The 26,193-nt window shown below is 42.0% G+C and overlaps 1 protein-coding gene across 12 annotated transcripts in view; it reads right to left on the bottom strand.

The window, feature by feature from the left end:
• Positions 1–22,270, bottom strand: part of PALS2 (protein associated with LIN7 2, MAGUK p55 family member) — a 54,127-nt gene extending 31,857 nt beyond the window's left edge. For 2 of the 12 annotated variants that reach the window (XM_035562390.2, XM_035562394.2), the window contains exons 1-2: positions 4,740–4,799; positions 4,265–4,324 (exon numbers count right to left, since the gene is read on the bottom strand). The gene's annotated coding sequence lies outside the window, so the exon portion shown is untranslated. Of the gene's footprint in view, positions 1–4,264; positions 4,325–4,739; positions 4,803–21,101; positions 21,478–22,135 lie in introns of those variants that run through there. The other 10 variants (XM_035562398.2, XM_035562395.2, XM_035562396.2 and 7 more) reach the window with 10 other exon arrangements.
• Between the last annotated feature and the right edge of the window lie 3,923 nt (positions 22,271–26,193).

Below are 26,193 nucleotides of genomic sequence, written 5' to 3'. Positions count from 1 at the left end.
CTATAGGGTAGTACTAAGAAAGGAGGCAAGTTTTGAAATTGCTTCCATTTCCCCTCTGAATTTTATATTATATTATACAGCTACAAGAAGGCATAGATTAAAGGAAACCACTAAAAAAAAGTAATCCAGAAATCTAAATGTGTTTCAGTTAGTGGAGGACAGTGGAAGGAAAAGGGCTAGTCCATACCTCTGAAAGCCTCTACCTATAGTCCAGACAAGTAGGACAACATATATAAAAGCTTCCATTGCAGGAAAAAAAATTAAGCGTTCCAGTATGCCAGAAGCTAAAAACTCTGTCTAGTGCCTCAAATTATAGTTGCATTTGAAATAAAATGTAGAAAGATTTTAATGCAAAAGCTTCAGTCACCATACAGCACAAACTACAGTGGGTAAAAGCAAGTCAACTGAAAGCTTTAACAATAGGCTGAAATAAATTATTTCATTTTTTAAAGTGTTCTTACTTGGCAGCTGCAGATTTTAGGAAAGTATGTATTGATGTCACACAAGACTAGCGTGATTTAAATGAAAACTAGCATATGTCCAAGAACAAAGTTTGGTTTTGGTGATAAAAGAACATATTCCCTTCATGCTTTAACTACTTTAGTACCTCAGACACTAAGGGATGTTTTTAACTTTTTTTTTTTTTTTTTAAATGAAGGCAAAAAGTGTTCAGTGGATATGCAATCTAAGATACAACTTTGTACCCAAAGTTCCAGCACAAATTCGACAAATTTCAGACAGGCATCCTGCACTCCACTCTTAGCTGATACAACAGGCTGAACTTATTCCACCACACCAATCATCTTCCCTGGTATTTTGCAAGAAGCAGCTGGATGAAGAAATGTGCATTCTCTGCAGTCACATCCACTGGCAGCTAATGCCAGTATTTATAGTTTAAAATGCCAGCATACCAGATGCAGCAAAATAGCACATCTTTTGCAGTATGTTTTTCTTTTGTATTTTAACTTTCCAGCTCTAACACACACCCTTTCTGAATCAAAGCTTTCTGTCTCTGTATTTATGTCACAGAACTGACTGACAAAATACTAACACCACAAGTAAAAACTAGTCATATGCCCAGGAGCAGGTTACACATAACAAAAAATAAACGATTCAGTTTATTGTACCATTTTTCTCCATGGAATAGTTGAGGCGAAGACATGCAGAACCATCTATTGCGTTGACATCCTAGCTTTATCCCAGTTCCGACTGGGAATTGGGAATCAGTGAAGATATCTTCCTAAATCAGATTCCTTCTTCACACAAATATTAAATTTAGGCCTGAAGAAAAATAGTGAACAGTCTTCCAAAGGGAAAGGAAAATTCCACTCTGGGTGTGTTAACATGCTTTTACCTCGTCACTGGTCTCCAGTCAACACAGTAATAGTGGGTAAAGGTGAGCTGTGAAACTGTGAGCTGCAAGTTCTGCCCGACTTCTAAGAGCAGACAGTCTGGCAGCAACAGAACAGGCAGCTCAAGTTTTGTTGTCAACATGCATAGCAAGCACTTGCACTTTCATCTAGGCACACTACATAGGCACATTTCCAAAGGAGGAAGCTAGAACTCACACGGACTGTAAGGTGCTCTCTTGACGATGTGAATGTCGAGGCTCAGAACAGTATTTGTGTCATGTGCTAGTTTGTAACGCACTTTGGGTCTGTCTGCAAACAAGACGAGGTATCTTCTAGAATATAAAGTTAGGTATTCTATGCACAGCAAAGTAACAGCCTTGTGTGCACCTGTACAAGTAGCAGCACTCTTCCAGTCCCAGCACCTCCAGAGGATCCCATGAGGAACCCGATCACTGGAGATCCCACTGGCTTCCCTGGAGGCTGCATCTCAGGGGTCCTTGGGTGCTTCTGCCTGAAGGCACCTGAGCACTCCCATCACTCAACAGGGACATAAACTTGGGCATTTCCTTAATCTCAGTCATATGAAATATAGCTTAAACTGTTCTGTTTCCTATTCTTAACCCAAGCTTATTTATAGCTAGGAAATAATGCTTCAGCTTTCATACCTCTAACGTAAATAAGGAATTTTCTCCTCTTATGTGTAATAAGGAAAGAAGCAAGCCTTGCGTAATTCCTCTGTACCCATTCCAGTCTGCACCTTCTTCCAGCATGGACAGTCCAAACTGTGCAAAGTACACCAGACGGGAGTCTCAGGATTGCCTTGCACAACACCATTAATATTTCCTTCCCTGATGATACAGATCGATGATGTGATCTATGGTTTTACTCACAGTTACCTGATACTGTCAGCTCAATCCACTGGTCTGACACACAATAATACAAAAGATCCCTTTGAAGCTCTGTCTCCTCCAAACCTTAATTTGTAGCTGAACTGCCCTTTTCCTTAAGTGCAAAACACTAAGTGTGTATTTGTCGCACTGCTATTACTCAAGGCTTCGAATTGGTTTCTTCACACTTTTTTTTTTGGATCTTCTCTTGCTTCAGTGCCAGCTCTTAGACAAGGAACTCCACCAGAAACCGCCTTTCATCCAGATACTTCTGCTGCTTTTAACACTGCCAGCTACTACAGGTTGAAGATGAAGCAGGAGACACTAAGGCATGCTAACAATCAAGAATTTTATGACAAAAGGTTTTGATATTCAGTGATGTAAAACTGTATTAACACATTCTCAGACTTATTTCATAGCAACGGCAGAATGTTTTAAATGTAAAAACACAGCACTTCCAAAAACTGTTTGTCCCACCACAATGCAGCCACTCCAAAATCTACCCCTATGCCCTTTTAATACATCACACCCATATATTGACACTTCATGCATACCCTGCTGCAGCTTTATGTTATTGTGAAGTATTAGTTGAATTATCACTTCTAAAACACATTGTATGTTCTATTGCAGATGCTGGAAAAGCATTTGGAAATTGCTCAAATTCATAAAAAATACACAGTCAAGAACAAGCACAAAATAAAGCCCCTTAGAAAAGAGTCGGACTATCTCAGTACATTATTTGATAAAAAAATGAAGTGACTCAAATTTAAAATAGAAAATATATTTGGTTATTATATGATTCCTACTCCCTTTTTCTAGAAGGAATAAAGACCCATCATGCAAGACAGTGTATGGAGGAGTTCACAGTTAATTCAGAGGGCCGTGATGATGATCAGAAGGCTGGAGCACCTCTGCTATAAAAACAGATTGAGGGAGTTAGGAGTGTTCAGCCTGGAGAAGAGAAGGCTCTGGGGAGACCTTATAGCAGCCGTCCAGTACCTGAAGGGAGCCCACAGGAAAGCTGGGGAGGGACTCTTTGTCAGGGGGTGTAGCGATAGGACAAGGAGAATGGTTTTAAACTAAAAGAGGGGAGATTTAGATCAGGTAGGAAGAAATTATTTGCTCATAGGGTGGTGAGGCCCTGGCACAGGCTGCCCAGAGAAGCTGTGGATGCCCCATCCCTGGAGGTGTTCAAGGCCAGGCCGGATGGGGCTTTGGGCAACCTGGGCTGGTGGGAGGTGTCCCTGCCCATGGCAGGGGGTTGGAATTAGGTGGTCTTTAAGGTCCCTTCCAACCCAAACTGTTCTGGGATTCTATGTGTCTACTTAATTTCACTTCAAGTTTCTGCCTGTCAAGCAACCTGTGAGTAAAAAGTTTAAGACAGGAGTGAAACTGTAAAAACCATACAATTTAAATAGTTTCTGGACCAGGATCTCAGTTTTCAGTTTTAGAGCATCATCACCTTGTACACTTTCCAGAAGTTTCATCTGCAGTTCATTCCTAGCTTCTAACACTTCCACTAAAATAACCCCTCTATGCAAGCATTTGCCATCTCTGCTCAAACAAACTTGTTAAGAAGCTGTAAAAGCAAGTGGCTAAATTGACAGTTTTATAGTTCAGGATGACTTGCAACAGAAAAATAAACGTTTTATTTACTACCCTTGTTATATGGTGACAGTTCTTGTTTACTCTAGGTAAAGCCTTACCTACAAACACAAACAAACAAAAGTTGCCAGAACACACTTCTGGAAGGTTCTAAAAATGTTAGTGATGTTTCAAATAGAAAATGGCTTTTCCAAATTTGTTTGCAGAACAACATTGCTGACATTTTTTAAATGGTGAAAAACACCACATAAAACCTTTTGTACCTTAATACAGAAATGGCAAAACATGATGGCATGTTAAATGCTTACTTGACCTGCATTACTGCCCGAAACACACCTGTCATTTGAAAAACGCACTTCCTCAGTAAGCCTGTCCTGAACTTTTCTTTTAATTAAATGCAGTCATGACTTGCATAATTACCTATTCATTATTCTCAACAGTTATCTTCCTTCAGTCCTATGAAGCGTATGTTCAAGAACCCTGCAGAAGGAATAAAAAGATCACCTTGACACTCAGTGAACTGAATAATTCCATGGATTAAGTCATACTGCATTTAGTCTTGTGTTTCATCTCCCAGACTACTTCCCCACAGTACACTGCCAGAATTTATTTAGGATCACAAATGCTTAATTAAAGTGAGAAATTCAATTTCAATTTCGGAATATCTGTGTGTCACAATGGGGGAAAAGGTTATTTTGAGTGGTCTTGGGACAGCTTATGTTAAGAACCACATTTTAAAGAAAGTTACTACTTTGAATGTTCACCACCTTCACTTTTAAGTCATTTTGTAACTTACTGCTGTGAACACTGAAAGACAATTTTCTGCATGTTATGGGGTGGACGCAGACACAGGAGATGCAAAAGGTACCTTCAAAACAGTGTTATGCACTTGTACCTGTGATGCATACTGACAAGTCTGACATTTTCCACTCTATTTCCTCAGAATACCAAGTTTGGTTTCATCAAGTTTTGCACATGAACTTCTGAATCTTCAGTCATGTACTTGGTCATCCTAACCGATGCAAAAAAGAGAAAACTTTTAAGTGGAGGCTTACAGCGAATAACTTGTGATTGAATAGTTAGCAGTTTTCTAATTACACAATGCCTTTCCATGCAACTCTTCCTTTGGAAAGTGGGATACTAGATGACAGAAACTTGAGGACATAACTGACACATCAGAATAGTAGAAGGGTTGCAGTAAATGACAGGGAAATAAAGTATATTTCATGCTCAGAAACATAATAATCAGCTTTCTACATAAACAAAAATCTTGCTTCCAAAAACTATTGATGGCTTCACTCCCAATGCCCAAAGAAGGTACTTAATTTAAGTATGAAGTACAGCTTACTACCAGGAGATTGAGAAGTTAAAAACATGTTATATGCTCAGATGTAATCTGCTGCTATCATATCAAGCCCACACCAGTCGATGTGAAAGTATGCAGAGCCTAGTAAGTCCTGCAGTGGAAGGCAGTCACCTCACTTCAGTTTATTCCTCTTCTTTGATAGCAGTAACCATTCAAGTACTTTATTCCAGTCACCCACATTACAGAAATCACTCCCTCAATTACTGTAGCACAAGCCAAGTTCTGCACATCTTCAGTTCATTTACTTTCCTTTTTCAAAAGAAGTTCTGGCAAATGAAAAGATAGCTGAACTTTCCTTCTTGGACAGTTCGCACCACTGCAAAACTTAATCAAAGAATACAGTCTATTTAAGTTATTTTCCTAGCCTGGTAAATAACTAATACCTGAAAGTAGAAATGTTTAAAACTACAACTTTTACTTACATATCACGATCTCTTTTATAACATGTATTTTGTAAAAATGAGGCCAAGATCAAAGTTGTTTTTCTGAGTTTATCTGAAACATGAGAAAGCCTACAGAGGGGAAAAATAATAAAAAAGGAACTTTAGGATCATTTATTTCTAGACTCCAAGCTGCAGTTGTCGTTTCTTATAAGCAGTTCATACATATCCTCCTTGCATGCCAACTGTCTTCCATCCCATTCACAGTGAAAGGGTAAAAGCCACAGACCCTCTTGGCTTTGATCCAAGTCCCTTGTTCACTTCTTCCCATTTCTAACAGGTCTCAGAGAAGGGGGGTAGAAAGCGAGACGAGAGGAAGATGTTAGTACGAGCAGTACCTCGCTGAGGGATGAACCCCATTCGTTTTTTTGACACTGGAATCTCAGATTTGCCCAAGTTTCTAGGCCCAGTGACTTGGGTATCAGCAGTCAAAATTACTTCAAATATAACTCCACCAACAGAATAGAAGTGGAGAGGACTCTCAAAATACCCTATTAAAGTCCTCCCAAGTAAAATCAGAAACAGCAGGTTAGGAACTGCGATTCTTCTGCATCCCCAACCTTGGAATCCCACTGCAACAGATAAATAATTTCATGTTTTGGCTTTTCCACAAGAAGGTTTTATGAAGTCAGGGTCTTGACCTGGAAAAGAGTAATTGCTTTGCCAATGTCTTCAGCACGGCAGTTAAGAGGACTGTCTCATCACACTAAATGACTTCTCGGAGCAGTCAGTCCCATCCACAGTAGTTGCTGCTTATTATACTCCCCATTAAATTCCTCTTTACCAGAAGTGTATTGGGCCTGAGAGATATATAAAAAGAGAGCGATGTACCCTCCTATGGATAAATTGGTTCTTTCGACAGAACTGGCTTTAAGACTGTGGAATAATTTAACATGAAGTTATCCTCAAGTTCCCGAGTGAACTTAAAAGGGCAATGATATCTTTTTCCATAATGCTAAGATACCCAACGTTTTCTGGGTGTTACAAGGTCAAAAAAACATTCATAGCTACTGGCAACAAAGAAAACAAATACTACCTCGGCCAACAGGTCACACGGCACATACAAGGTAGTAAGAATTAAATGGATGAGGTAGTCATTGGCTCGTGCAAACTCAGCATTGAAGCTAAACACCCACGTTCTTTCCCATCATTTTGAAAGGTCTGAAATAAAACCTAGCCTAAGAGATAATCCATTTTCAGAAAATACAATTTCCTGTTTGGTTGTTTTTGTTGGTTGTTGGTTTTTTTTTGGACATCTCCCCCCTAGCCCCAAGTAATCAGTTATATTTCTTTGATTTTCCACTACATAGGTCCTGGACACATACCCAGAATCCAAATGGTTGTGCTTTGATTTTTAGGATGCCTTGTCTTGTTAGCATGGCCCCCAGCATACCTGCACACATATTGCTGCCCATGCAGTGCAAGAACATGGCTCACTTTCAGGACAGAAACTGGTTGGCTGCCCCTCCCCAAACAGCAGCCTGAGCTTGCACTTCTCTTAACTACCAGATTGGGATAGCTCAGCTACAAGCATATTTCATAGCAGCTATGTGCACATGCAAAGCTGTGAGGAAGCATGCTGGACCTTAGCTTGCTTTTTGGCCCAGCTGGGAGTGGAAAAATAGCTTGAAGAAACAGATGTAAAATAAACTACATGCAGATGGACTGCCAGAACACCTGTCCCTGGACAGATCCAATGGCAAAGTAACAAAGGCACAAGCCCAGCCATCCATTAATGCCAAGCAACCACTCACTGGACTTACTGGTCCACACAGCAGCAGTCTGCACAGAGGGATCCATTAGAAGGGCCGGATCATCACGTTGAAACTCCTTTTGGAAGATTCAGTTTAGAGGAATATCTAGCAGTAATTTTTATTTAGCGTTTAGCACAGCACGCTGCTTGGGATTTTTTTTCCATTAATATAATATAATTTTCATAAAGCAAGCTTACTGATGGCATCAAGGATTTCTCCACAGAAACTAGCCATTGTAGCAAAAAGTAGTGACACTTGATTCCACAAGGAGGAATCTGTGTTCAATGACTAAAGCAGCTGAAACATGAAAGAAGCTTTCTCAACTGCAGAAATGCTGGCAGTGTCTGTATTTCCTAAACGTGCTGTCAGGATTTAAACACTGCATCACTTCTCAGCATAAGTTTTCAGGCCCAGAGAAGCCAACTTTCACACAGAAGAAATCAACATTTTCCTTTTAACAGCAGAGAGACTGGTCTGAAAAGAGCTCCCATCAGCAGTTGTCCAAAAATAAGCCAAGTCTCTGTATTTAAAACTTAATTTCTCAAATTCATTAGTAGCTTCCTGTCCAGCACAACGTACATCAAGGGCTATGAAAGAAAAAGATACAATCAAGCATGCATCACATCAGCTCGACATAGGATTAAATCATGGCTGAAAGGGCTGAGAATTAAAAAGTCTAGAGAATATTTTTAACAGATTGTAATTACCTGTAACTCACAAATGCAATTACTTAAATTTCACATATGTTCAGAATTGTGATTTTTTGTGTGCGCGCTAAATAGAATCATAGAATCATACATAAAGGTTGGAAAAGACCTCCAAGATCATCTGGTCCAACCATTCATTGCATACTGAACAAGTTCAAGCAGAGTACACCAAAGTGCGTTGTAATTCCCTGCATCATGTGCCTGTTACACATTTCTTTGCTGTGACAGTACCTGTAAACCCATACTGGGGCCCCATATAACTGCTCTTGACCTACGTTACACTCATATACTGGACTAAAGAAGAGGAAGAAGTGTAGGAAGCAAATGGACATGCAGACATCCAAAGATAAGATTGGGCACTTCAAATTTTCAGATTTTCACTATCAGCAATAAATGGAGTTTGATACCTATGGATTTTACACCTCATTAAACACATGAGGTGTCAGTCTTCTCTGAACCTACAGATAGTGAGTTCAAATAAAATTAAGCATTATTGAATCCACCAACTTCCTCAGGACAAACAACATCTTGAATTACCCACGGTTGAATCTAGAATACTAACAGCACAGCTAATGCAGCACAGTGTCCTATGATCTTTGAGGAAGGGAAACAGATTCCAGGGAAGACCCATACTACAGTAAAAGCACCCAAACCAAATTTTAGAGATACATTACTTCTGACACCTAGTACAAAGATACCTCTAACAAAAGGGCTGACTGATTTTCATCTTTTGAAGGTTTTGTTGGATAATACTTTTGGGAGGGGTGGGAAACATATCAATTCAGGATCATCTTAGTGTCATTTCTGCACACAGCCTAGCACTGAAGAAGTGCTTTCACTGTGCTGGAAGGGGCAGTGCTCAAATGGGACTGCCGCCTGCTCCACCTGTCTTCATGTATACAGCCTGGCACTTCTGTCTGAAAGATGACATTATGCTGGCAGCTCAGGTTCCCAAGAGCTGAGCAGGTTCAACCTGCCACTCATTGTACTGTCATTTCACACTACTGCCTCAAAAAAAGTTCTTTCTTTTTGTAGACAAAAAGTAGACAATATTACAGGGAAGTGGGATTCACATAGGAGGCATGTGTTCTTGCTGAAGTATTACTGAAAAGATAGTATGTTCAGCTGCAAGCAGGTCAGTAGTTCCAATGACTTCAAAGTTAAGGTATCCACTAAAGTTGTTTTGGGGAATGACTGTAGAGAAAAAGAGCAAAAAGGAAAGAAGTGACGTACTTGAATGAAAGATTCATTCTGAGGTTTATAATCAGATCCCCTGAAAAGTAGCTGACAAGAGGAATTTGCATATATTTAAATACAAAGTGTGAAATGCCACATAGTGTAACTCTTGATTAACACTCTTTGTGAACAAAGGTCATTCTTACTCATAACATGCCCAATAAAATGTTTTCAACTATCCTTCCATTCACTGCCTATTTCTGTTCACCCAAGAAAACACTCCTCCTGTTTTCTCAGTATACCCAAATGCTTAAAAAAAAGAGTGGAAACTAAAATCAAAATGGCTTCTTAGCTGCATTAAGAGGATGAGTAGTTTGATTAAAAACAATCTGTGCTATAGATATTTAGAGATCTGCCCAACATGTTTAAATTCTGCTTTAAAAGATGGCCAGCGTCTAGAGTTCTGACGACTCTTCACTTCTGTTGCCTCTCTTCATCCAGTTAACTCACTTGGAAGATGCCAATGAACTCTAAAAAACGTGCAATAAAAGCTTTAGCAGGACTCTAATTTTGATCAGAGATAACCAAGTATAGTAACTCTATATAATACAACCTGAATTTTATTATGCATTCAACATCTTCAAATGCATGAGAGTGGTTTTGGGCACCATTTGAAGAGACAGTATTCAATCTACAGCTAGCAAGAATTTTTACTACTTCCTCCTCCCCATCTCCATACAAGAAGTACATACACGCTACCCTTTATCTTAATTTTCTTCCCAGAGATTTGCTACTTCACCAAGAAAAAAAAGACACCTCTAGTCAGCCCTTACTTTCAAGGTAACAGAAGATCAAACTATAGCTATTTTTGAGAATGGAAGTTGATATAACATTGTCACTTCTCTCAGCAAGAAGTACCAATAGTTTGGGGAAGACCTGCCCTCCTGGTGCAACTTGGGATAAAAAAAAGTTGGCCTATTTTTTTTGGAGCTCAGCTGTTGCATTATTTCTGAAAAAAAAAGAAAAAAAAAGACTTGTTTTTCCCAACACAATCAAAATCCCAAGAACAAAGAGAACCTCAAGAAGCCTAATCAAGTTCTTGGTAATGTAACTGCTCTTACTTTTATACTATACACTCACCAACTTATGTCAAGGCTGAGAACCTGTATATTCCACTTATCCCATACCAGGGGTTTGCCAGTGACTATATTTCTTGTTCAAAGTTAATAAGAAAGCCACCTTGGAAAAATATTTTTAATCATTTATTGGGACACTGCTTCTTTATTGCCCCTTGAACTGGCTGTTAAAGGTATCAAACACAAGAACCTTGACTTTCGCCAAGAAGTGTGAAAAGGTGAAACACTGAAGAGCAAAGAGGAAAAAGCCCTTTACATCTCCCTGGGTCACTGTCATCACATTTCCCACAGGTAGCACAAACTATTTCTATAGCACCACGCCTCTGTTCTGTGCAGCAACCGCTTGGGTTCTGTGATCTTGTATCAAGCTGACCTCACTGACCAAAACACATTTCCTACCCACCTTCAACACAAGATAGTCTAAAGTCCTGACTCCATCCTTCTCACCTGCATCAGAGGACTAAACCACAAACCTACCAATAATGTATTTCCTGGTATCTTAAGAGTCATTGTGTATTACCATAAACATGGAAGTGTTTTCCAAATAATACTGATTACAGCAAACTTGAAGAATGACTGAAGTGAGTGAAAGATGAGCCAGCTGCTACAGTTTGCTGCCAGTTCTGAGTCTAGATATAGGACAATGTAAAGAGGGAAGAATGTTTTTAATTTAAAACATAGCACTGTTTCCTTATAATCTACATGTTTCAACAGATTGGTTGAAAATCTGTTTCCAAGCACAGTACTGTCAGTCTGACTTGAAGGAGTATTTCTATTGCTAATCTAGCAGTCTCCCCTTCAGCTTCAGATGTCCACCCACTATCAACATGTGGCTCACAGGTTTCTATGACCCACCAACCCCTTATCCAAACTATTTAAGTGTTCATTTAACCCCAACGCATTGCATCATTTGTGTCTACTAGAACACCACGCTGATGGCACAGGAGAGCCTTTAAAGCCACACCAAGATATTAGCCAGGGCTAGGTCACCTTACACAGGATGCTTGTGTGGAAGATGGGATCAGAAGAAAGATATCCCACAGCAACAGACAAATTTCTGGAGAGCAGGTAAGTATGGAAACAGGCACATAGTCTCCAGCACTTGGAGGCTAAACTTCTTTCTGCTGTTCCATCCGGACACACCGTTAGACAGAATGCAGCAATGGGCAAAAAAAAAATAAGCAAATAAATCAGTGAAGCATCCTGGTTAGTCTGACATGCTTCCTAAGCTACGTATATGGGTATTCATTAATCTGCTGCAAACTCACCTCCAGCTCTATTATCAAAACAGGAGCCAGCACTGGCTCAATCCTCATAGCAGGCTACGAAGATACACATATCACATCTCACTTATCAAGCACTCCAGAGAAAATCCATATCAATTATTTAAACAAACTAAAGAGTAATCCAGTCCAAGGATAAGAGTTTCTCATGTTTAGTCAAACAGATCTCCAGTGCACAAAGGCAGTTTACATATGCATACCAGTCCATGAAGTTGAGACTACTTTTGAAATGGAAGCGTCGTGTAAAAGTACAGGATATGAATCCCACAAACCTCATCTAGTTCAGAAAGGCTTCAATTTAAACATTATCTGGACTCTAGGAGATTACTTGGGGAAAATATCATATATGTTTACTTTGTTTTTTCACTTTTCTAGACAGCTAATGGGTGCCAGGCTTTTTATATGTTTATACACAAACATTCTGGTTTTATATATACATACATGCATGCAGACATTCTTAATATATATCTACAAATGCTATACCGTATAAAAAAATCCTTCCATATATGCATATAGAGTTTTGTATGTACATAGACAAACACAAACAAAAATAAAAAATACATGCTTTTAAAGAGAATTTAACGGACTGCCTGCCTGCTCCAACCTGTTAATCAGAACAGCCCCCCTCAGTTCAGAGAGGTAACATCTCAACATTGAGCAGCATCACATTCAGCAGGAGAAAGGTCTCAATGCAGGGTCTGTCTTGAGTGCAATGATAAGGAGTCTTTTTCTCACAGGCAGCCATCCCTACAGCTGCTTACCCGTGGGTGGTATTTTAAATTATCCTCTTGCATTTATACTTGCTACTCAGTAACTTATAGAATCGTACAGAAAGAATGAATGGCGAAACGTGATGTCTTGTTTGTCCACTAGGTGGACTTTCTCTCTGGAAACTTTCAGTCTCGTGCCTTTAGCATTATCAGTCTTTCTGCTTTCTTAGTTTTCAATCCCCTCCATGAAACAATCAGATCTGAAAGCTGTTCATGTGCAGGTCCAGAGCAATTACATAAGACGTTATTTATTTGAGTTGTGAACCATATGTTTCTTTATCTCGAAGCTGAATTTCAGGCTATCCGGACACCACACGTTCTGGTCCCAGCTCCTCCTTATCAAGAGACATGGACATCCAGAATAAACGTGCTATGGCTTCTCTTCTATCTTCTTGAAAATCTACTCAGAAATAATGTTAATATTAGCTCCTGGTAGATTCTGAATGCTTTCAGAGGTTGTTGCACTGCATATTGGAAATAGGATATGGAGTTAGATGGACCTTTTGATCTGATCCAGCGAAAGTTCTTATCATTTGAAAACCTTACCTTATTAAGGAGTACCCAAATACTTACAGGATTGTAACGGAATCAAGTGTTACATAGCTTGGCTGCAGGACTTCATTGACAGTGCACGCATAACCAGTTTTATCCATTAATGTTGCATTTAACAAAATTTTTTACGTTAGCATTTAATGCTCCTGCGCTGTGAGACCAGATGCCAACTACAGAATTAAGATGAACTGCCTCTCCATCTATTCAACGCAGACAGGAAGTCACGTCCTTAGACCTGAGAACACCAAAGATTTCCTTCTCCCTATTTCAAAACAGCGCTGTATTCTCAAACAAGGAGGTTCGCTTACATATTCATCTTCGTAGGTTTCTCTGATCCAGCGGTTAAGTGCATAGCTACTTCTGAAACCAATTAAAATCCAGTAGAAACAGGCCATTTATATAAAAGCATTGGACTTTGGAATCAGTGTCCCATCACGGTTCACAATCATCTATCCAGAGAATTGCCCTTCTTGCTGAAGTTCATGAAGAAAAATGGGAAAAACATGTTCTTGACTGTAGTATCTCCTAAGACCTACTCTGCTTATTAAGTAAATGTTTCCAGTATTTGCAAATTAAGAAACACTACTACTGAGTCTAAGTGAATATAACATAAGCTCCAGGAGCAGTCAAAATATCTAATGGGAGAAAAAGTTACAGGTTAAAAAAAGAAAACACGCAAATGTAACCTTTAAAATGCAAGTATCCTTAGCTATACCAGTCTAGTAATAAGAAAGAGTGGAAAGCATCAAAAGTGATCTGAATTTTGAAGTAATTACACAAAAATAAAACTCAGTGTATTAACTCACCCTGAAGGGAAAAAAAAAAAAAAAGTAATCTAATTCAAACTAGTCTATGGCTGTCCAGAGAGATTACCTTCTGGAAGTACAGTAATTACATTTGTAAAGTAAAATCACTTATGCCTGGGGTGGGGAGGCCCAAGGGATTTTTTTTTTTAAATTTGAAATGTCTGGAAGTTTCATAACTATTTGAAGACCGAGAGAATAATTTTGTATATGAGAGTACACATTCTGAGTAATGGCCTCTTTTGGTGGTGGTAATCAGATATGTGTAACTGGCAAGACTGCAGAACACCAGATGTCAAGTAGGAATGGACATACAGTCCCACTTACCCATAGAGTCACCAGGCATTCCAAGCTAAGGAGCAGTGTTTGGGGAACTTCTCGCAAAAGCACTTCTTGCCAAATTTGTAATTAGACTAATCCTTACAATTCCAAAGAAAAACTCCTACTGGTTTCGCTGAAAGTTTCTCTACATGGTTTTGTCAGTACCTTGCAAGTGAGATTACTTTAAAACAAATAAAAGCAGTATATTCTTATGAGCTCTAGCTTGCTTAATAGTCCGCATAAAGCGTTTTAATCCAACGACATATCCAGTTATTGCAAGACCAAACAACGACACCATTCCAACAGTCCCACGGTGACACAAAACTGTCTCGAAAATTTGGTGCTTTTATGGAGGAACAAGATGTATGGTCAACCGAGGCCTAACTTTATGTCTTGTCTACAAAAAAAGAACTTTGCTAGATACCAGAAGCTCAATTTTTGAATAGTTAGAAAGAAGCCTTGTGAAACAATACCAGAAGCTTTGAATTGGGTACAAAGCACTTACTTCCCTTGGAAGTTTCACGTGACTTAAGACAAAACATCTTAAGACCTTCCACTTTGTGAGTCCAGCTGCTGAATGATCAGCCCTTTGCTTTTCCATTCCCCATTCATTAGTGCCTTCTGAAGACCTCAGTTCAACAGTTTTACAGTGCTGCTTACAGCTTTCCTGAACTGCAATAGCATGGGGTCTGACTGAGGACTGCAGAGTGAACTTGGTAAGAGCTACACACTTGCTCTGCTGCTGTTTAGTTAGGCTGTGCTGCTTCCAGAGCTATTTGCCAAGATTTGGCAGTTAAATGTGCACCCTTCAATTCAGAGCTGATAAATTCCCTTGAACAGTAAGCTCGCATGCTTCCAGGAAACAGCAAAACAAAAAAGGTTCCAGCAAACGGACCGCAGTGACTTCCCGAGCAACTGACTGTGCAGACGGGAGACTCTTTTTTTGATCCGTTTATGAGGCCGGGACTTCGCGCAGTACAAATTTTGGCTACGGCAGGTTTTTTCCATGCTTGCAGTTCAGTCGCAGAGCCGGGAGCTCCGCACAGCCGCTAGAGGGAGCGGGCTCGCCGCGTTTCCACCCGCAAACCGGAGCGGCTCTGCTCCCTGCTCTTGTACTTCATGCTGAGAACTTTAAATAAGCCAACCACCACCTTTCTGGACCTCTCAGCACCCCAAATCTCTCGTCTTTTCACCAGTGTATGCACGTCCAGTTGCTCATCTATTCCAGTAGCTAAGGCTGCTAAAGATGCCTTGATCCCTAAGACCTGTAACTGGGAGGACCTTTTTCCTATGTAATTAGGTGCAAACATTAAGAGGCAATACAGCAGCCAGTTCAGTGCTCTCCAACCCCTTTCCTAATGTTTCTTCTAATGCATTCATTGCCTGTCCTCAAAACTGCCCAGCCATTCCTCCCTCTTTGCATGGGCAACAAGGAGTGGATGCGATCGCTGCAGGCAGCAGCAGGGTGAGGGTGCTCATCCATCAGTCAGAGCAGCTCAAGTACAATCATTATCTCTGTCTGAGCAGAACAGATATTACAGAAGTGCTGAGTGAAACACACTAACGCTGGCTACCAGTTTATCTTGCTTCCCAAAAGATAGCGCCTCCAATTTAGTCCATCTTACCACCGTTGAGCCAAGACACCTATGAGATGACCACAGAGCTAACGTCAGAAAAAATTAGATGGACAACTTCTCACACAACAGCTTCATGCCAAGGTTGAACCTCTGCAGCAAATGGGCCACCCTGGGGAAAGCTAGGAAAGAATGAAAGAAAAATTACAGAGTTGGCCCCAATATCGCCGGCATCAGCACTGACCAAATCAAGCACTGCTCACCCCAGGCTGCTCTGGCTTACCAAATCTAGCGTCAGCAGCAAAACTGTACCAGTAGATCGGCAAAGAGCACTAAGTATCTGCATGATTTGCAGTCAGATGACTGCCTTCCAGTCATTCACTCTATAAACATTAAGTTTCAATTAACAGTTTCTCCCGGCCAGCCTGTTCTTTACCAATGAATGCATAAATTGAACTTTCAATTGTTAATTACACATCTCACTCCTGCACTTCTACTGACACCAAGAAATGCAAGCGTAGATGTAAGAAGCAGTGACTACAGTTAACAGCAGCCAAGTAATTTCTGTCCAGCAACGCTATACTTTGCTATAGCACAGCAGTTTGCAATGCTGTAAGCCAGAATTGCTCAGAAAGGTGAAAGAAACTTTTCACCCATTTCATTCACTCGACTGCAGCTTGTCCTCCCAGTTTTAGAACTTCTGCTGTATAAGCACTTGCATCTTGCCAAAAAGACTTCTGTAAACTTCAACAGTGGATCAGGAAAGGCATGGGGAGGAATTTTAATAAGCAGATATGTAACGGCTGACTTACCAATTGGCCCACTGACTTGCGAAAAAAAAATAATAAAGCAATGTCACATAAAAAGTTGTTGAGATGTTTTAAATACAGCATATACAAAACCTCTCACATCATAGTTGTGTGAATATCTCCGAACATAACATTGGTAACAAACATGGAATCATTAAAAAATAAAATGGAAGGAAGAAAGTAATAACACAGTTAGAATGGCTGACACATTTTTCTTTCATTCCCCTAGAGATTTATTTGAGTGCTCCCCCATACTATGTTATTAGCCCTAAGAAAAACTTTTACCCTATCTGTTTACCTCAGTCTATTTACCCTCAATCTACTTTCCTCTATCCTGTTTAGGTATTTAAAGCGGTATCACTTTAACTTTTCATTAATGCACATTTGACCAGTGGGTGGAGATAAAGCTTTAATTAGAAAGCTAAAAACAAACTATTTTAGTAGCTACTCTTACTATAGAAGCAATACTTGAATGCCAACGCTATCTCAGCAAAGAGGCTTAAATGAACTGATCTGAAAAGGAAAAGTAAAGCAATTTTTCTTACCTCCTAATTTTCATTGTTTTAACAGTATTTTGACAAAACGTTTGGAATCAAAAAGTGAAGGCTGAAGTTGTTTGAAATCAACAGTTGTGTCTCCACCTACCGGAAAAGTGAATTTAGCTGAAATACTGATCCTTTAATTTGGATATGCAAAAGCCATGAGAGTAACATATTAGTGCAATATGCAAAGAACTGGTTCCTCTTTTTTCTCCCAATAGTTTGTGAAAATTACCGACTTTTCCCGCAGTCAGCATGGATTTTTGAGGTTCCTATTCTCAAATGGTTGCTTGTCAGCATGCAAAACTAGTCAATACATTTAAAATAACAGATCCAAGTAATTTCTTAACATTTGTTGCCAACAAATCTGAAAGGCCATCCAATTTCATTATCTTACTAATTTCCACTGTGCTTTCATGAGACCTGGACACTAACACTGGAATGAGTTCTTTAGATAACCAACATGGGTAAACCCACCGAACAGTTGCTAATACCAAGTATTCTCAATATGTAACACCTGTTTGTTTTGGTTTATAAACAAAATCCAACAAAGAGATCTTAGAAATAATTAAACATGAAGTAAATGTAGAGAAAATTCCACTTACAAATTGTTATTATTTAATACAAGTTGTAAATTTACTCACTATCATTTTAAAGACACTAATCAACCCAAAAGAGGAATGTAAATGCTTTGATAAGGACAAGTACCTCTCCCAACCTCTCTTTTTTTGCCTCCATTATTCTTGTAAGAATGACATCAGACATAATTAAATAATTCAGGCTTGCTTTACTCTGAAAAAAGGCAATTTTTAAACCACAGAATAGCATATTCACATCACTATGCCTCGTTAATCCCTCTGCAAAGGGCAACAGTTTGCTCTAGTATAACCTGAGAGCAACTGCAGATGGTTAGTAATAATGACCAGGAAATCAAAGACAATCTTAAACGTGATCTAAACTTCTCCCCCTACAACTGAACCTGAACCATCATTCTGACATTCTGTTGAACTCAGACTGTAAAGACTTTATTCACAACTGTAGTAAGCTAGCCAAAAACACCTACTGATCCAGCTATTTGACACTGCCTTCTCCTAGCTAGCGTGCACACAACTGAAATCTTAGATCAGTTGTGAGCTCTGAAACAATCATTGTCTACTACTCGTCCTGTGACATAAAAGTCACGCTGACACCTTTATGCCCATGAAAACAAACCATGACATTCCTCTTAGTGTTTGTGGCCTGCACATCTGTACTTCTGCCTCTCACCTGCAAGCCTGAACGAAACTCACTTTTTGCCCTGTACCCTTTGCGAGATTCTTCTGTTGCAGAGGACGCTAAAACCACTTTCCCCTGACACACTCACTCTTAATCCTGTGATCGTACTCTACGTGCTCCCACACAAATGACCCCAATATCGTCTGTGCTGCTCCAGTTGTAGGATATTTCTAAGAAGTCCGTTTTTTTTAACCACATGGACAAGGCCAAACCCATTCCAGTTTGCCATAGCACTGAGTTTATAGACTATATACTGTGTGTTGCCTCCCGCTACAGTAACCTGTTTTGCCTGTTAAGAAAGGCTTCACCCCACACCTCAGCTCCTCTATTGGCTCCCCTTTCCACAAAGGATAAACACAACCATCTCATTCAAGGCCTACTCAAAAAGGAAAAAAAAAAAAAAAAAAAAAGAATGAGTGGCAAAAAGCAAGTTCAGGTGTATGTAGCGTTGAGAACCAATCCGTCCATCCTATCGTACGCCTTCTGCAGCAAATGCTCTCTCCTCATCTAGTAGCACGATCAGTCAATTCCCTCAAACCAGGATGAGTCAATTTTTATCCATCTTTACCTTAAACACAGAACACAAGAGACAATACCATTTAAACCTGCGTGGATTTGTTATCCTTTCAAATCTTACGACTGCTTAACTTACTCCACATCTAAATGGAGACTGCAACACCTAAAGCACTACTACAGGCATTACCACGACCCCAGCCGCATACCTGCCTCTTAAGTAGAAAGAAATCCCCCCTTTTACTACAACATAAAGAAAGCTTCACTGGTCTACAGATCAGTGTCCTGCACAGCGTACCAGAGGACACTCACAAGAGCCTGCAACGGTCACATCAAGTCAGAACTCGGACTCACTCAGAGCTGCAGCACAAAGCAAGGTTTTAAAGGACACAAAACTTTTTCTAAAACTGCACTAAAACTGTAAGTAATTTCTACAAATAAACACATTTAGAAAAACAGTGTGATTCAGGGACTGAGTCACTGTATGAGTAGACTCATACTGAAGGCTCTTTTGCCTGTCATTATGGTACTACAAAGTTTTCCCCATATCACCGACCCTTCTTTCTACACATAGAAATACCCAGCACAAGGACCCAATCTGAAGCTGGAGCTTGATTCCGATCGAAAAAGTTGAGTTTTTGAGCACAATGCTCAATCACACCCTTAAAAACTCAAAATAAAGCCTGCCAAATTATTTGGTAGGTTATTTGCTTTTCCTGCTTTTACTGTGGTTAAACATCAACTAAAATTGCCAAAAGTATTAAGTTAGATTGTCTAGATTTCTGCTCCTTTTTATCTCCTTGAGGTGTATGCTTTAAATAAGAACCATCCTAAAATTGTGCGTTTTTTTTGTTTTGTTTTGGAGATTCATCCTCTCTGCCAGACCTCTTTCATAACGGCTAGGCACACTTTCACTACTTTCTTCATTATTTCTATTTTACCTAAAAAATCCATACGTGATTACACCACAATTTAAGCGCACAGCTTTCATTATTTGTTTAAAGAGAAAAAAGCAATGAGAGGTAGTTCAAGAAAGGTCCAATTGCACATATGTTGCAACAGCTTTTCAATCATTTTGGAGACTTCTGGCATGCACAGTTAGCCCACTAATATAGCAGCAGAACAGACACCATTCCACATAGCTGCGATGGTATATCTGTCAATAATTTCCATATTAAGTAGCTCTTGACAAGACAGGCTGAAGCAGCAGTGATCCATAGGATCTCAAGCGCATGCAAGCACACAGAATTTAGAGAAGCTGAACATACGCACTTTTGGGGCGGATATTGAAGGTTCCATAAAAAATAATAATGAGGACAGTAGGAAAGTGTCTCATATAAACAAGACAAGGAAATAAAAACCTAACAACGGCAGCAGCTTTAGGATGACACCATGCCTCAGTACTGCAGATTTTCCAAAGCAATATGGATCCCAGGTAATCTATATAGTGCAATCCTTCAAGAACAAAATAAGGAGAGCAAGATCATCAATTCCAAACATTTCAAGGGAGGAAAGAGGAAATTAAAGATTTTTTCTGAAGAGTCATTTAAAAATCACATTGCAATTAGCTCGAACCAGACTCCAATTGTCAGCATTTTGTTTAAATGTGAATTTACTGCATTTTCAAGAAGAATTTTGTGACAAGCGTTGCACGGACCAGTCATGTCACAAAGTGTTAAAAGCCAACCACCTCAGCAGAAATAAAAGGAAACATTATGATGCTGCTGTCAACTCAACCAGCTTAACAGACACTAGCTGTTCAGAAGCAGTATGCTAAGATTTGTTCAAAGCCTCCTTTAGTCCGACAGCTATTTATAGCTGCCTAGCCTCTCTACGATTTCTCACAGTCCCTCCTCCTCCTAAAGCCAAGTCGGGGAAGTTTAATGGATGTAATCCCGGGCCTTGTGCCGCAAGATGGTCAGGAGCTCTGCAACTCTCCTCCAGCGATCCCCTGTGCAGTAAGACCAGGAATAATAATAAGATAATGGTCTAACCTATGCGGGTGCCAAATACGCGAGATAAACCTTATCTCTACTCCTTCGGAACGAACTCATTTTTCCTCTGCCAGCACAGTGACAGTAATGAACCGCATAAGCCTCAGAGCCGATGCGAAAGGTACCTTCCTCCTCGCCACAGAGAAGAGCCTAAGCCAACTGCCTTGAAAGCCAACGGAGAGGCTATCCAAGTCAGCTCTGACCCCTGGGCAGCAGCAATGTCATCCGCGCGCCTCCCCGCTTACATTTTAGTGTTACAGCTGTACCCCCCTCAAAGAGATGAGGAGGCCGTTGGTTCTTTTTTTTGACTTTTCCCCGTGCAGTCTGTGGTTACCATACGATATCCACCACCCAGCCGTGCATGTGCGCGTCTTCTTCGTAAAGCATTGCTCCAGATAGGATCCCTTTCACCAGTATCTCCCCCGACAGCTTGAAAGCGTTTTCCTGCCGGCAGAGCACAACGCCACGGGCTGGACTCGGTGCCTGCCCTACCTCCTCCATCCAGCCGCCCATAGTACTCGCACCCAGCCGGGGGGATGACAGCGCCGAGGGAAAAACTCCTTGCCCACCCGCTTACAACCACGTTTTCTCCCCTTTCCCCGCTCGGAGGCAGACGGAAGGGGAGGGATGACTTCCTCGGGAGGAAAATAACCGGGGAAAGGCCGGGGCAGAGATCAAGAGGGGAGGAATCATCCCCGAGGAGCGGGGATAATCCCCGAGGGGCACGGCGGGGCGGGGGGGGGGGATAATCCCACAACGGGAGGGGGGGGGGAGGTAATCCCGGAGGGGAGATAATCCGGGGAGGGGGGGGGAGATAATCCTGGAAGGGGGAAGGGGAGGGAGATCCGATAATCCCCAGGGGGAGAGAAAATACGGGCAGGGTGTGGGGAAGGGGGCGGGCGGGGGGATAAACCGGGGCGGCGGGTAAGGAGCGGGTCTCCCGAGGAGGAGGAGGAGGAGGAGGAAGAAGAAGAGGGGGGTCAATCCTCGCCCCGGGGGCAGCGATCCCTCTCTCCCGGCCCCGGCGCTGCCATGTTCGCTGCCCTGCAGGCCCGCCCGCCGCCGGTACCTGCGGGAGGGAGGGGAGGGCGGGCGGCTCTGCCCGCCTCATGCCTCACACACACACACACACACACACACACACACACGGGGCTCCGCTCGGGCCGCCCGGCCGCGGGACCCCGCCTCGGACCACCATTTCCCCGCCGGCACCGAGCCCTCCCCGCCCCCCTCTCTCACACACCACACACACCGCACGCCCCCCGGTACCGCAACTCACCGGCTCCCGCTCCCCGTCCCCTCCTCAGCGGGCGCCGCTACAGCCCCATGGGCGGGCTCGGCCGCGCGAGGTGCCGGTTGGCGGGGGCACAGCCCGAGCCCGAGGTGCTGCCGCCGCCGCCGCCGCCGCCGCTTCCCCCGCCGGCTCCGTCCCCGTCCCCGTCCCCGTCCCCGTCCCCGCCGCTCTGCGCCCGCCTCGGCGCGCGCCACCGGCCTGCCAGCAGCACGCGCCCGCGCTCCTCCTCCCCCGCCCCCTTCGCCTCCGCGGCGCGCGCGACCCGGCCTCCGCGGCGGCGGCAACGACGGCGGCGCGCGAGCACCTCCCACACCCTCATCGCCCCCCCCCACCCCTCGCTTCCCGCCCAGCCCGAGCGAACCGCCGGGCGCGTGAGGGGGGCGCGCGCCGCCGCCCCTCCCGCCCGCCCAACCGCCGCCCAACCGCCGCCAACCGCCCCGCTGTGTGGGGAGGGCGTGATTTTGTGTGTGTGTGTGTGTGTGTGACTGGAAAAGCGTGCTTCTGTGTGATGCTGAGTGTGTGAGTGTGTGTGTGACACCGTGTCTGACGCTTTGAGGGTGAGAGAGTGTGTAAGAGTTGGGGGGGGGAGCGTATGTGGGAGAACAGGCGTGTAGGTGTGACAGGGTGAGTGTGACAGGGTGAGTGTGTGACGGGGTGTGTGCCGTGTGGGTGTGCGAGGGCACAGGTGAAGGCGTGTGTGTATGTGTGTGTGTCAGGGAGGGACTCAGTGTGAGTGGGGGGGGGGGGCACGTGGCAGGATCACAGGAGAGCAAGTATACGTGTGTGCAAGATGGCACACGTGTGCAGGGCACACTCACTCCCCAAAGCGGGGAAGAAATTCCTCTGACACCAACCGTCTCCACAAGCACCCAGATGGGAACAACACGGAAAAACTGATTTTCCTGCGCTTCTGATCACTATTGGCTTTTAGCGTTTGGTTTGCGTTGAGCAGTGGTTATAGACTAGCTGTCACTTTTTGCTTCTGGTCGATTTTGTGAAGACTTTCACCTTTGGATATTCTTGGATTTAATGAAATTTGAGTTGCAAATGCTAAGGCACTCCTGCATGCACAATTCTCGTGGAAGCTGGAGCATGCATCTCAGGATAGAGTTTGCCCCAGAAAAGAAGGTGTTCATGTACAAAGCAACACTTCATTCCTCAGCCTGATTTCATTCTCTTTTTCCTTCTCTCACCAACGTTCCAAAAATTTTTCAATCCAAGTGTACAGTTCAGCTGTAATCTGCTTAATTGTGCTGTTTTAAGAAGACGTGATAGCCTGCTGTAACATATGGTAACCCTTAATAATAGCTGTCTGCAATTCACACTGGCTTTTGCTTTGCAAGCCGTTGGGGAGAAGGAAAAGCTAGAACTACGTGGGGGTTGAGTGCATTTGAACAGAAACTCCACTAGGTATCGATTCACATTTTAGCGGGTTCAGGTTGTGCCTTCCTACTAGATAACAAATAAGCTGACTTTAAGGCAACCAAAGATGTCCAAAAAAGCAGCATATATATGATGGGCATAATTAAAGAAATGGTGGAACAGCGGCCAGCAAGTGACCAATAACAGATTGAATAAGATCTTGTCCTTATGTAAAAATCCAGCATTTAGAATTCCCTTATGAATTATTTTTATTTACTCTTCAAAGTACAGGAGCTACCAAAGGCTCTACCCTGACAAGTTACTGTGCTGAGAGCTTAACAAAAATCTGCAATTATGTATCTCAGGGTCCAAAGAGCTTACAGCCCTCTTTCAGTCTCTCAGTAAAATGTCTAAATTGAACATATTTTTGATAATTTTCTTCACAAGCAGTTATCTTTCCCCTATTAAACTGAAAGGGAATTTAACATGTCGTGAGGGATTCTCAGCTAAGTAAAGACCTGCCATTCTGCTTGTGCTCAAAACCCTGCAGCTACAGTGGAAAAACTGTCAGGAGTAGAAAATCCTCATGCCCCAAAAAATAACTCTACATCTTTCTCTCTTCTTTGCCCCTTATTTATTTATTTGTTTGTTTGTTTGTTTGTTTTGGTGATGTTCCATTGGAAAACGTTTTGAACCAGAGCCACAAAATGCATAGCTGTCACCTCATTCTGCATTTTACAGCTCAACATCTTCTTCTCTTACAGTCCCTGCATTTGAAGAGGCTGAACATTTTTTCTAGTTAGGAGAAAGGGTTGTAGCATTTCATGCTGGTGTCTTTATCCTGACTTTATCCTTCATGGCCAATGAAAGAAAATCACTTTTCTGCAAAACTCAGAGGTTCCTTATTACAGTTCAACACAAAGCCTGAATCCAAACCTGTGAAATGTGATAGCCCATTTTTGACTGTAGCAGAAATATCTAAACGCAAAGCACTTTGACTGCTCTGGAGCTTTTTGAATGTCTTCCATTCTGGCCTCCACAGCTGCTATTTGGCTATTAAAGCCCCTTCAGGAATGCGCCCCAAATGCTTGCACACCGCTTCTTGCCCAATATTTAATACATTTGACCCATTAGGGTCAAGAAAGAAACAGAGATGTATTGTTTTAGAAGGTAATTTAGAAATTGACTTTTACCCTCCGGTACGAATGATCATATCTTTTTGGCTTTTTATAGCTTACATTCACATGCCACTCATAACAGAAATCCCCCATTCAAGGATGGCTGATAGGATCCTGATGGAGTGGTTCAATCTGATAGTTCTGCATCATTCCCGAAGTGCAAAATGACTAAGTCTCTCTTACCCGTTTAACAGGCAATTACTGCACTTCAGCCAAGCCTCACCCTGTTCCCATTTTAGGGCAGAGAAGAAGGGGACCTGGCCAGGGCTGACTTACACCCCAGCAATTTCTGGCTAGTGGTCATGGGCAGCCAGGCATAAATTAGAATAGTGCCAAAGCCAAGTTGCTTTATGCCAGGGATTATTTCAGTCTCTGTCTAGCCACAGGATTCAGGGACCGTAAAGGAGGTAGGTCAGCCCCAGCCCTCGTACTTCGGGGTTGATCAGTTAGTATTTAATTGAACTGGAATTTATGACTCTACAGAGCTTTGTACTCTGCCTTTGAATCTCTGATGGCATGGATCTCACTCAGTTAAGTGGTTTCTCTGAAGCCTGATGCTCCTCTCAGTAAAACTGCAGAGATCAGGTTTGCTAATATTGTGATAGTTCCCTGCTGGTGCTACCAGTTGCATGGTAGAGGTGCATCTCCAGAGCCTTTTGGTTTTGTTAGGGCTCTTGCCTGGATGTTGAAGGGGTAGAGGAGCAGTCACTCCAGTGTACAAAATGGGGGAATGGGAATGACATGGTTTTCAGTCCCGTCACAGTTCTGGGTGTACAAATGGAAAACAACAAACAAACAAAAATACCTATTCACCACCACCACCACATTTGCTGATTTCTGAAGGAATGATCTGATGTCAAGTACAGCAACTTTTGCTTTGTCTTACGGTCTGCGCAATTCTTTGTCTGATTTCTGAGCATCTCTGTTACTGTTCTGATGACTATTTTAATGACAAAAGGAACAGATGTACCCACAGAAGAGCTTCTTTGATTTAGTTTCCCATGTCACATTTAATTGTTGTGGAGAATTGTTGTTGAGTACTTTGAGCAAAAGACCTGGAGACATTACTTTTTATAAATGTTGGTTTAAGCTGATTGCTGGCATACTCTGCAAGTCCAACGTTCTGTGTGCTTCAGTTTACCTATGTCTAACAGGGATAATCAGTTATGATCTGTCTTCAGACATCTGTTTTTATCGCCATTATCACCAATCTCATGATGATAATTTGTTTATGCATCCACTGGAGTACTATCCAAGATCATCATTATCAAAGCAGTGAGACTTTTTGAAGTTCTTTGTGCCAAAGAAATGAGCTAGGGTTTTGGAGGTGTTTTGTTGTTGTTGTTTGGCTGTATGTGTGGTTTTTTGTTTTGTTTTGTGGGTATTTGTTTTTTTTGGGTTGGGGGGGAGTATATGGTATAATTTCATATCTGTGCAGAAAACATTGTTCAAGACTAAACATTGTTCAAGATTTAATCTTTGAAAAGATTCAGCAAACATCAC

Source organism: Cygnus atratus, chromosome 2 (genome assembly GCF_013377495.2).
Source record: "Cygnus atratus isolate AKBS03 ecotype Queensland, Australia chromosome 2, CAtr_DNAZoo_HiC_assembly, whole genome shotgun sequence".
Classification (NCBI taxonomy): domain Eukaryota; kingdom Metazoa; phylum Chordata; class Aves; order Anseriformes; family Anatidae; genus Cygnus; species Cygnus atratus.
This window is presented reverse-complemented; position numbering and strand designations above follow the sequence as displayed.